The sequence below is a fragment of the Petaurus breviceps genome, unplaced genomic scaffold (genome assembly GCF_028583685.1).
Source record: "Petaurus breviceps papuanus isolate PSGF00001 unplaced genomic scaffold, PetGlider_PUasm1.0 90849, whole genome shotgun sequence".
Lineage (NCBI taxonomy): Eukaryota > Metazoa > Chordata > Mammalia > Diprotodontia > Petauridae > Petaurus > Petaurus breviceps.
Window position 1 is genome coordinate 15,474,711 of NW_027187361.1, and position 10,687 is coordinate 15,485,397.

Genomic DNA, 10,687 nt, shown 5'->3' on the forward strand with positions numbered 1-10,687 from the left:
ATACTCTTTCATTTGTTGATCTCATCAGTTCTTGTATATTTAATTACCATTTCTCTGCTGATGATTCTGAAATGTACCTATCCTGCCCCAATCTCCCTGCTTACCTCCAATCTCACATGTCCCACTGCTTTTCAGACATCTTAAACTAGATGTCCAGTAAACATCTTTAATTCATTTTGTCCAAAATGGCACTTATCTTTCACCTCAAATCCTCCCTGACTCCTAAACTCCTTATTGCTATAAAGGACAATACCATCTTCCTAGTCCCTCAGACCCACAAGCTAGGGGTCACGCTGGATTCCTCATGATCTTTCATCCCCCATATCCAAGTTGTTGCCAAGGCCTGTCAATTTCCCAAATATATCCCCTTCTCTCCTCTTACACAACCACTACTCTGGTATAGGCCCTAATCACTCCACACTTGAAATACTATAATAACTTGCTGGTATATCTGCCTGCCTCAAATCTTTCCCCACACTAATCCATCCTCCATTTAGCCACCAAAGTGAATTTTCTAAAGTGCGGGTCTAATCAGGTCACCCCACCTCCCAACTCAATAAGTTCCAGTAGATTCCTATTGCTTCCAGGAGCAAATACAAAGAATCTTCTGCTTGACATTCAAAGCCCTTTGCAACATAGCCCCCTCCCACCTTTCCTGTCTTTTTTCTCCTTACTCCCCAACATGTGTGCTTTAATCCATTAACATGGCCTCCTAGCTGCTTCATGAACAAATCACTCATTTCTTGGCTCTTGGCATTTTTTTCCTAACTGTTCCCCATGCCTGGGATGTTCACTCCCTTCATCTCCATGGATCTCCTCATCTCCTGTATTCCCTGGCTTCCTTTAAGTACCAACTAAAATCCCATATTCTGATGTAAACATTTCCATTCTGTTTTTAATTCTAGTTTCTTTCCCTCTGCTTTCTATAGTGAGTGAAACATAGTAGTTGCTTTAAAATGTTTCTTAAATGAATGAATGAAATGATAATGATGATAATGAAAATCCACTGGAGTTAATGGAGCTTTCATATATTTTTAAAAGATGCATTAGGAACCTGGCACAGTGACTGGCACGTAGTAGACATTTGGTATATATTTAATTGAATTGAATCAGGAAGTAATTATCAGTGATGTGATTGATAGGGCAGTTTACTGAGGGGAACGGAGTCATTTCAGCTTTTTTTATTCCCTCTTTTAAGTCTTATTTTCTAAATCAGTACTGTAACAGCAAAATTCTCATGTCTATGAATGTGTACTTATTACCCAAAGAAATTATCCAGCTGTATTGTAGATCTTATAGAGCAACATGTGATTTAGTGGTCTAATGAATTCCCAGAATTTCTGCCAAGCCAATAAGGCATTGAGATAAATCTATATTCAAAAATCACATTGAAATGATAAATGAAGCTGCTCATCTATTAAGAAAATTTGATGATTCCTAAAAGGAAATGTGAGATAGTTTATAGCATTCTTGGAATTCTCTATCTTCCAGTCTGATCTAATGCATTCCTTTTTCACTATGTTCAACTTGAGAATAGATTAGTAGAAATAAAGTTGAATAGGGAAAAGAGAGAGACAAAAATTCAGAAAGAAGAGAGGAGAGAGGGAGAGAGAGAGAGAGAGAGAGAGAGAGAGAGAGAGAGAGAGAGAGAGAGAGAGAGAGAGAGAGAGAGAAGTGAGACAAGCACAAGAACCCATTAATCTGCTGGAATATGTGCCTCTCTAAGTGGATCGTATATGTTCTGGCTCAACATTGAATTGCAACTCCTAGATGGTTCCTTGCTTATCTCTAGCTCAACCCCATGATGACTGCAGTCAGGGGAAGGGAGAGTTACATCAAAGCTGTACATGAGAATTAACTGTCCCACATTCTGAAGAATGGAAGGAAGGAAGGAAGGAAGGAAGTCATTCCTTTTAAAGATCTCCTTAGTTGAGAGTTTCTTCCTATCTCACTGGTCAATCCTTTCCAATTCAACTTTGAGGCTCTCCTGCCTCCTCCAGTAGTGGGAGAGGGTAATGGGGTGGGGGGGGGGGACAAAGAACAAAGGACCAACCAGTACATGCTTCATAGTTCCAAAGCACCAAACCCTTCAGGGTTATTAGATCATAAGACCAATTGAAAATGGCTCAGGATCCAGTAGATCCCAGGACTCTCTTGTTTGCCCCCATTACAATTATTTTTTTCCAATGTGCAAAACTTCATTCTACTACCAGACAATACTAATGAGTGAAAACAGTGAAACCATTTTAAAGAGTTTATAAAGGTTATACCTGGGCAGGATGATTTGACCTCTGTGATAAAGAAGGTTTTAGTCAGAACAAGGTCTAGATAAAAGGCATGTGTTGAGGACTGGACTTAGGCACAGTTGTTCTGCCTTTATTACCGGTTTGTTTGCTTAACATTGGGAAGGTCATTTTGCATCGTTATATCTCCATTTGCTGACCTATAAGATGAGGACATTTGTCTCACAGGTGTGCTGCGAGGATTAATCAAAGCTCTTTGTGAAGTTTGGGGAAATGGGATATCAACACAGCATTTATACGGGCTCTGACTCTCCTCTTATTCTGCCCTCCACAGGATTCATTTCCATTTGAGGCTTAGTTATTAAGATCTTTGAAGTTGAGTTTTGTCTCTCAATTCTGTGATATCTTACAAAGTGCGATGCACACAGGGGTAGAACTCTCTCTGATGCATGTTGTTAGGCAGATAATGTGTCCTAGAAATAAGTGATGGACCAGGATTATGGATAGAGGTTTAGAGCATTCCAAATGAGAGCAAAAATTTAGGCAGAAAAGCAAGTTATGTCATTATTGCTAAGTAAAAGGGAAAAGGGGTAAAGAAATTATCTGACTGCAGTGGAGGAATCATATGAGGAATTAACAAAAGATGAGGTTAGAAAGGTAAGAAAATGTGAGACTCAATTGGCAAAAGACTGAATGGTAGACTGAAAAGTTTGGATAATGAAAATGTTGATGGAAATAAATCATCTTTGAAATTGAGGAAACATCTAGATACTACTGCAAGGTACTGAACAACACTAGAGAGCGGGCTGTTTTGGATTCACATTTTTTGGCATATATCGATAATCACATTGGTGCAGGAAACTCTGGAAGGAAACACCCTTTACCAACATAAACCAGAAACTATTCTGCTACTTGTAGGATTATAGCATCTGGAGAATTAAGATGTTAACTTACCCAGAGTCACACAGTCAGTACCTGGCAAGAAAGAGAACTTAAACCTAAGTCTTCCTAACTCCAAGACTAGTTTTGCAACTACAGAACACTGGCTCTCAGATTCACATTATACTTCATTTCTAAGATGCCACATTTTAAATAATAATAATTAATAAATACAAATAGCAAGCTTGTATCCATATAGCAATGTGACCTAGTGAAATTGCTTTTTTAACCAACCATAATTTCAGAGTACCAATGGTAAAAAAAAAAAGAAAAAAACTGTCCTTCATTTTTGAGGACGACCATGGCATCAAGGAAATGATGACATGACTTGAAGTTGGCTTTGGTATGAGTGAGGGAGGGCTGTACAAGGTCACCAGCCTCACTTTCTGCTCCAGAGTCATCTGGATCCAGTGACCAGATATTCATCAAGATGACTGGTGATGACCTCTGAGAGATTGGTGATGTTCTCAAGGTACAAGTAAAAACACATTTTTGGACAAAGTGGATTTGGGAATTTTTAAAATGTATGTATATTTGTTATGAGAGTTTTGTTTTTCTTTTTTCTGATAAAGGGAGGAAAGAGAGAGAGAGAGAGAGAGAGAGAGAGAGAGAGAGAGAGAGAGAGAGAGAGAGAGAGAGAGAGAGAGAGAGAGAGAGAGGGGGGAGAGAATGCTTGGTAATTGGAAAGAAAGGTTAAAAATAAAATGCTTTTATAGAATAGCATTTGACCACATAGGATGAATGAGTCTCCAGGCAGTATGGGGCCTAAATAAGAGATATGGGCTGTCAACTGTTGTGAACTCAAGAGCAATAATTTCTGCCAATACCAGTCTCTTGAGATAGGACAGGAATAAAAATTGAGCCCATTTTATATGTGAGGAAACTGAGGTACAGAGTAATTAAATGACTTAGTCAAGATCACAGAAAGGAATCATGGAGGAGCCAGAATTCAAAGGGAGGTCTCTTGACAGCTAGACCATACTCCATAGTTTGTTTGTTCAAATAAACTACTTTCCTGATAACACCACTGATCAAATTGTGGTGAGTTTAAGTCTAAAACCACAGTATGGTACTCCATTGTAAATGAGAGATGTTGAGAGGAGAGCTCCAGTAAATTACTTTTTTGCCAGCTTTTATAGTTATAAATGAAAATGTCAAGTACTCCTAATAGTTTAGTTTATGGGGATGTGGTAAGTATTTATAGAGGGTGGGCTGGATGTTTTTCCATTAGCTCTTATGCCATACAATTTTTTGGCTCATTCTTGAAGGAAGCTGTAAACCAACTTTTTCCTCGTTCCTCAACATTTGACATATTCTGATTATGAAACATTTGGGCTTTTACACGATTTATTGTAAATAATCCCTCCTATAATATTCACAGCACAATAATTCACAGCCCTGAGGCAAGAGTACTCTGAAAAAATGACATTACACCGAAGATCACTTTTCAGAATTTACCATTTGTGCATCATGTCTAGAATCTATAACACATGTAAAGTGGTCAAATCACCATTTGTCAAACTTTTTTACATTTTTTCCCCATTGCTTTGTGGGGTTTGAATAAAAATGCTTTCCCTCTAGTCTAATGACCTGCATAGTAAACCCAATATACCAAGTACTGAAGAAAATCAGTGTTGAGGATTCAAGTGGTGATGGGGGCAATGGGGAAGCAGGATGGCATCATTGTGTCAGATCATTATAGTGATTGAGATGAAAGAAGTTCCTCTTGCAAAATCATTTTCAGCTTTTACTGGTAGAGGAAGAAGAAGCAGGAATAGAGACAGAATAACCATAGTTTGTACAAATATCTAAGTAAAATTCCCATGCACCTGTGTTCCTGGCATCTCCATAATAATGTTTCCCACCTAGGCTCACTGCTAGCCTTGAAGGCAAAATTCTCATGCTACCCTAAACCCAGATGATTGTTTCAGGACTGGATTCAATCCAAACAAGCAAGCAGAATTTATACTAAAGAAGGGCCTATTTTGAACATGAGATTATCCCTTCATGGTGGTGATTTTGCTTTGTGGAAAATGAGCCTATTTAAGACTTAATAATAACTATCTGGATAAACTCAACTTTCTCCCATGCATAATAATTTTCTCCTTTGAAATCAGTCTTCTTTAGAGGTGTACTGTAAGCTATGGGGACTGAGAATATTGGGCTCTTTTTAAATTATTCTTTCATTAAAGCATCAAAAATTATAAAAAAGATATGAAGAACTGGGAACTATGAACTTGGATAGAATACTGGACTTGGGAACACTGATATATGTTCAAAACCTGCTTCTTACTCTTAGAAGTTGTGTAACCCTGTTAGACTTAATGGCCTTGAAGGTCCCCTCCAGCTCAAAATCTATAATCCTATTAATTTCTACAGCATACAATGTTTCATATATGCATAGAATATATATGTACATGTATGCTTATAAAGTCATATAGACTATGATATAGTAGACAGTTGACTTTGGAGCCCAAAAGATTTGGGTTCAAGTTTATGCTGAGATACTTATTATCTGTGAGAACCCAGACAAGTCATTTAAACTTTCCTTACTCTTACACAAATCTTCAAAATTTTAAGTTGCAGAGAAAATGCCAACCTGCATTATTTAAAGGATTCCTTCATCTGGGAAATTAAAATACAGGTCCACTGCCAATATTCATTCTTGAATAGAAGCTTATTCAGGCAACTACAAATTATACTATTTTTATTGCTTTCTGTTCCTCACTTCCCTTCCCTTTCTGAAACTTTTTAAATGCTTAAGTGACCCTCTTTCCTTCACATTCATAACTGCCCACCAATTTATCTTCCATGTTACCCCAGGAAGAAGCCCTCCCTTATAACAAGGGGAAAAGAAAAGGAATAAGTATTAGCGCCTACTATGTGTCAGGTACTTCACAATATTATCTCATTTATCTTCATACTAACCTGTGAGGTAGGTACAGTTATTATCCCCATTTTACAGTTGAGGAAACCGAGGCAAACATATGCTAGGTGACTTGCATAGGGTTACATAGCTAGGAAGTATCTGAGGCCAGATTTGAACTAAGATCTTCCTGACTGCATGTCCAGAGCTGTACCACACCACTGAACTGCCTTCCTTTATAACAATTACAGAGAGAGAGAGAGAGAGATTCAAACAAAACAAAGATATTGACCCTATCTGAGAAAGCATATCTGGTTCTATACTTCTACACCATCACTCCCTGGGAAGAGGTATAAGATCAGTCTTTTGATAACTTGACACAGTAGATCAAATTTCTGGTGTCTTTCGGCATCATTTCTTCTCATGCTATTGCCATCATCATACAAATTGTTCTCCCTGTTCTGGTCATTTCATATGAATTTTCATATATTTCATTAAATCTCACATTCCTCATTTCTTAATAAGTAATAAAATGCCATTGCATTCATGCCACAATTTGTTCAGTTATTTCCCAATAGACAGAGACTATTATTTTCCAATTCTTTGTCATAACAAAAGTTCTGCTATAAATATTCTTGAGCAAATTGGTCCTTTCCATCTGTCACGACCTCTCAAGGGTATATTCCTGATAGTAGTATCAGAGAATCAAAGAATAAGTATAATAAGTGACTTCTTTTTTTTCCGATTGGGTAAAAAGGATCATAGCTTTTAATGTAGGCCTCAGTGCAATTAAAAAAAAAATAAATACCGTAATCAGTTTCAGGACCTTACATTTGAATAGGGGCCAAAAATTTCTGTTTTAGAGACTGGGTTTACTGCAACAGTAAGTAAAACAATTATTCTTTGGAAAATCCTTTGGCAGCTGGGAAGAAAAACTCCATCGCCAGACATACTTCATGGTTCTATCTGTAGGGCCTTCGTGATTCAGCTGATTACAAGGGAAACCTGTGATTCAATTCAACCTTTCAGAGAAGACATTCCAGCTCGCGTGATCTCACCAATGAGGAGAATATTGGTGGCAATCACAGTGCAGGAGTGAAGTAGCTGTTTCTTGACACAATAGTTATCCCAGATGCCAGCTTCGGCCGCAATAACCGGCTCACCTGTCTTTAAATCAACTCCAACAAGTTGTCCTGATTCTGAATGTCCAGCCTGTATCTTAACTAGTGTTTCCTGAAGGTTAAAACCAGAGTTCTGAGCAAGAACCTTGGGAATAATGAGCAATGCATTAGCAAAAGCCTGGACTCCAAGATGGGCCCTTCCTTTGACATTGGGCTTATGTTTAATGAGAGCTTCAGCTATGGCTACTTCTACAGAGGCAGCACCAGGAACCGCACAGCTGTCTTCAATAGCGTTCTTGACAGCTCACAGACCATCTGGTACCGGGTCCTTGATCTGAATAATTGTGTGCTTGTTTGGCCCTTTGATCAAAAAGGTGACAGAGTGAGGGTTGCCGCATTTCTCAATAAAGGTGAACTTCTCTTCTCCCAGCGTGTATTCATAGACAAGACCTGCATGTCCTAGTCAGAATTTAAGTCGTCTAGAGAATTCATTGCCATCCCACCACATACAAGAATCAATCTCTCCATATTTCTTCTTTTTGCTCTGCGGAGTGCTACTATACTTTCTTTTGCCAGAGCATCTAAAGAAAATGGGTCAATTCCCTTCTTTTTAATAACAACAAATCCTTTGTCTGAATCACCACACACTTTTCTTTTCAGTTCTACCTATTTTCTTTACTCTATCTTCAATGAATTTCCTTTCTGCTTTCCCTAGTTTCTCTCTTTCTTCTGCACTTTTATAAAAAAAAATCCATAATTCACTTCTGTTTTTTTCATATTCTAATGATACACTGCAGGTAAGAATGTAACCATCTTCTACTCTCTTCTTCATATCAGGATGTCAGACACCATGGTCCAGAACCAGTCCTCTGATCAACGTTGTGTCAGTGTCTGATTTGTGCTTCATCTTCATGATCTCTACCATGAAAAGATCAACAGGTTCACCTGGTTTTCTGATGGCCAAAACTGAGTCTACCACAGCCTCTGTCAGCATGTCAGCCAGGTCAGCATTGACTTTGGTGCGCAGGGATGGTCGGGCCACATCAATGAGGATTTCTCTATCTATTTCCTTGCTTATTTTGATTTGATCTAAGACTTATTTCCAGGGCCTTTGTCTTGGCAGCTTCAAACCTTTCTGTTATGATTCGAGGGTGAAGACCTTCAGAGATGTAGAGATCCGCCTGCTTCAGCAGCGCCCCAATGATGAGAACATTAGAAGTGGTGCCATCACCAGTAACGTCATCCTGGGCTGTGGCTACTTTTGCTACCAAGGAGGCTGTTGGGTATTGAATTTCCATCTCGTGCAACAGCACGTTGCCATCCTTGGTTAACTTGATGTCTCCTGCACTGGAAACGAGCATCTTCATGGTGCCCTTGGGCCCTAAGTTGGTCCTCAGCACGTCCTGCAGCCCCCGGCCCCTCTGATGGTCACGGCCAGCGCCGCCTGAACCCATGCCACCTCGTCTTTGGGGTTCAGTGCCTTCACGGCCGACATGGTTGCGGAGTGGGGGCGGCAGGAGCAGAGGAGGAGGCGGGCGCGAGGGAAGTGAGTGTCTCGGGACGTGCTCGGCTCGGCCGCGGCCCCAAAGCTAGCTCCGTAATAATAAGTGACTTCTTAGAAATGGATTCAAATTGTTTTACAGAATTGTTGAAACAATTCACAAATCAACCAACAATTCAGTCAAGTGCCTTCCTATACCATCCTTCTAAGAATTATAGTTTTTCTTCTTTTGCCAACTTTGGCAATCTGTTCAGTATAAGATGGAAATTCAAGATTGTTTTAATTTGCACTTCTATTCTTAGTGACTTTGAGTATTTTTTTTTAATTTGGTTGGCCATACCTTTTGTTTCTTTATTAGTTTCTTTATTAGAGGACTACTTGTCCATATCCTTTGACCATTTATCTATTGGTTGCTAGCACAGGTTCTTTGGTCTGCTTGACTAAAGGAAGGCAACTTTAAAGTGGTCAACAATCTTTAATTAAACATTACATACACACACACACACACACACACACATTCACTTAGTTCAGGGGGAAAAGTCAGTGCCCTGAACTTCACAAAATACAAACAGAAATTATAAGCAGACAGAGAAAATAACACAGTTCAACAGACCAACCGACAGGACTTCTAGCTGTCTAACCACATATATATATATACAGAGAAACACCAATGTCTGGGTGTTTTTTAAAGCAGGGGGCTCAATAGCTACCCAGAGTCTCATCTGAACAAATCACACAACTCTTCCCATAAGTGATCCCCAAAGCAAAACCTCACCTCAGAATATATATACCCTTCTTCAGGGTCAGAGGATATCACAACCTGATGACCCACTGCCTAATTGCAATGTAACAAAAAGTGTGGACCTTCTTGAAAAACAAGCCTCTCTCCAATCAAGCCCCTCCTATTGGGTTCCACTTGAGGACCATTAGGGGATATGGAAGATCTTCAAATGCCCTTACCATTACAGGAAGGTGAAATGTGCACATAATAGACTTTAAAGTTTATTCTGCAGTATGAACATTTTCTTTATCATTTTCTTAAGTCTATACAATCAAAAAACAATAAATAAAGCTCTCATTTGTATATTTTGCTGATTTCCAAGGTGTGAATGCTCAGACTGAAAATTTAACAATTTTTTTGTGAGCCAGTTTGAGCCAACTCCATCACATTCCTGGAAATAACTCATTCTCACTTAATTGTAGCAAATCTTTATGTATCTTACACATCAGAGCTTTATCAGAGAAATTTTCTGTGAATTTTTTTTCCCAAATTATTTTGCTTCTGATTTTGACTCCATTTTTTTCTTGTGGAAGATTTTTTTTATTTTTACATAATCAAAACTGTTCATTTCACCTTTTATTAACATCTTGCTCTCACTTGTTTAGATAATGATTTTTCCCTTGGCCAAGGTTGTAAAAAGCATTTCCTTGTTGTTAAATTTTTTCATGATATGGCCTTTATATATAGTTGTCGTAGTCTTTTGAAGTTAATTGTGGTACATAAAAGTAAGTGCTATCTAAACCTGACTTCTTCCAAAGTGATTTACAATTTTTTCAGCAATTTTTATCAAATAAGTACTCCTTGCTCTAGTAGTTAGTGTCCCCAGGTTTATTGAACACTATAATACTGCATCTAAATTTTTGTAGATCTTGTTTCCTTAATCCATTACATGGATCAACTTTTTTTTATTTTTTTCTAACTAATAAAAAATTGTTTCACTGATTAATGCTTTACAGGATGGTTTGAATTTGGCACTGCTCAGTCTCCTTATTTCCTCTTTATTTTTCATTATTTCCCTTGAGATTCTCAATGTTCTGTTCCTCCCACTCCAGAACATGTTTTGTTTTTATTTCATCTAGGTCTATAAAATAAGCACTTGGTTGTTTGATTGGCATGTCATTCAATCTCTAAATTAACAATGAGCAATTAGTATATCTCCAATTACATTTCTTTCTTTATTTTTGGTTTTTAACTGCTTCATATCTGCAATCATGTAAATCTAGTTGAATCACTAAG

General features: G+C 38.3%; 1 pseudogene; it reads right to left on the reverse strand.

The window, feature by feature from the left end:
- Positions 1 to 7,027: 7,027 nt before the first annotated feature.
- On the reverse strand, positions 7,028 to 8,668 carry LOC138149853 (T-complex protein 1 subunit zeta pseudogene; annotated as a pseudogene).
- Between the last annotated feature and the right edge of the window lie 2,019 nt (positions 8,669 to 10,687).